The following is a 2,574-nucleotide window of genomic DNA, read 5'->3' as shown; positions in this document are numbered from 1 at the left end:
ACATCTTTGGACTGTGGGAGGAAACCCATGAAGACACGGAGACAATGTGCCAACTCCATACAGACAGTCACCCGAGGCTGGAATTGAACCTGCGTCTCTGGCGCTGTGAGGCAGCAGTGCTCACCACTGAACCACCCCAAACTGCAGAGCTACACAAAGAGAGAGTATTTGAGGGGCAGGGAGGAGCACACAGAGATGGGAAGTGTTGTTGTAGCTGGAAAAGGGTCGAGAGGTGTTTACACAGATAAGGAGTTCGGTCGGGATGGGAGATGGTTACAGAGGTCATGTGGTGCGATAGGCCAGGAGGCAGGAATGTGATCTGGCCTGCAGAAGGTTCCAGTGATATCATGTTCTCTTGGGGCTTGGGGAAAGTACACAGGTTGGTATTTTGGTCCAGGCTGGAGGATTTTACAGAGACAGGGTGGACAGTAATTATTGTGGTAAACTACAGAAATAGAGATTATTGTACTCAGTGCAGGATGAGGTTACTGAGATTGGGCACGTTACCGAGTTTAGAACAAATTACACATAGGGAGGGTCGTCAGCATTGGAGTAGGTTTCAAGTAAACAGCAGGATTATGGGAGGGGTGGAGGTCATAGAAATTGGAACTTTTCTGGGAATTACAAGCATTCAAGACACTGGCACAGATGCGTTGTACCGAAAGGTATGTCTCCTTGCTGTATGACTCTATCACACGACAAGAGACAGTTTGAGAGGGGGAATATAGAAATGAAAGACCACAGGTATTAATACCACCTTCTTAATGGAGGCCTGCTTTCCCCCCTGTTGCCCTGATCCTCACTAAGACAGCACAGGCCTGGTTTGATAACTGTCAACTTCCTATATTGAGATAGGAAGGCTCAGTACAGCAGTGATGAAAGTAAACAAGAGAGTATGGATTGAGTCTGTGCCCATCATGCTCTGTATTCACCCTTCAACACTATATCTGTGTCATGTCTTCCGGACTAAACTTCGAGCCCTTAAATTCCCTCTGCTCTGTTCACTGAGTGATCTTACCTCGCTGCAGGATTTATTGAAGAAACCAGATCTCCCTGCCCTCTGGCTGACCAATTGCGTTCAATGAGTTGATGAATGAAACACCCAGCAATTGAGAGGTTTATTGAGTCAGGAACATCCTAAGTACCTGCAGGAGACAGAGGAATAGACAGAATGGGAAATGAGACTGATACAGTGAGGGTTGCACGGGGAGAATGGCGCTGAATACCACAGAGATCTGGAATATAACAGTCTCCATCCCTGGTCTGTGCTGCTGCGTCTCCCTGGAGTGGAGAGTTCTGTTGGCTCAGGATCTGGAGTAACTACAAAAGCTGCAGTCACTGGCAGCAATTGGACTCTCACAGTGACAGATACCACATGGAGTGAGACTGAGTGATAGCATCAAATTGCAGGAAGGTATCAGGATCAAACCACGGTCAAGAAGAAGGGTTAGTGCCCAGGGATCAGTGCCCAGGGATGAGGGCACTATCAGTGAGGCAGGCGATGGCCTCGTATTACTCTCACTAGACTGTGCATCCAGAATTTAATGACAGTGGCAGGGATACCCATCTGAATTCTCAATATCCTTTCAGGAACGAAATCTGCGATAGGCAGCTGGTCTGACCTACATATGACTTCAGACCCAGAGCAATGGGGTTAACTCTAAAATGCCTTCTCTAATAGTCTCACCAGGCACTCGGCTCAATGGCAGCTCGAGGGTGGGCATGAAATGCTGGCCAGCCGGAAACAACAACATCCCATGGAGTGAATTAAAAACAACATAGTTGGGACCAGTGTCCTGGCAAATTATGTCGATGGGTTTATGGACAGTGCTTTAATTGACAGAGAAGATGCAGGGACAGGGTTCAGGTGAAAGGAGCTTTCCAAATCCAAAGAGAAAAGGGGACACATTGGAAAAGCATGGAATGTTGCTGAAGAAAAGCAGAAAGGAACAGGATGAGACAGAGTTTAACTAAAACTTTACATCAGTGAATTAGGCTGTGATAGGACATTCTGGGAAAAAGTCAATTACAATGTTCTTTTTAGGAATGAACAAAGTATCTGCAATAAGGTAATAGACTTGTGACACAGAGATAAATAAGATTTAGTCACCAGGAAGATGTGGTTAAAGGAGAAGCAAAAGGTGGAACATAAATATTCAAAAGTACCCATCCTTGAGTGGTCTCAGGGAGTGCAGGATGGGTAACCCTGACAGTAATGGGTAACAAAGACATTACAGAGAAAGCATTTGGCATCAGATGATGCAGCTGATTCAGCCTGACTGCAGATTATGAGTAACACGTGTCAAAAACACAAGCAGGAGAACAGTTTTTCGGCTGCCTGACAGCATTTCATTGCTCAACACTGTTACACTTTCCAATGAATTCCTGTATAATGCAAAGGCAATATGATCATTTTGGGAGACTTCAGTCTTTGTCAAAATGATATTCTCCGAACTCCTCTTCAAGTGTTTGTGTCACTGTTTCTTTGAATAACACATTGTGTAAATGGCCAGGGACGTGACTATCTCAGATCGACCGTTAGGTGAAGAAGCTGAGTGAAGGAGCAATGTCACA

This window comes from Chiloscyllium plagiosum, chromosome 8 (assembly GCF_004010195.1).
Source record: "Chiloscyllium plagiosum isolate BGI_BamShark_2017 chromosome 8, ASM401019v2, whole genome shotgun sequence".
Taxonomy (NCBI): domain Eukaryota; kingdom Metazoa; phylum Chordata; class Chondrichthyes; order Orectolobiformes; family Hemiscylliidae; genus Chiloscyllium; species Chiloscyllium plagiosum.
This window is presented reverse-complemented; position numbering follows the sequence as displayed.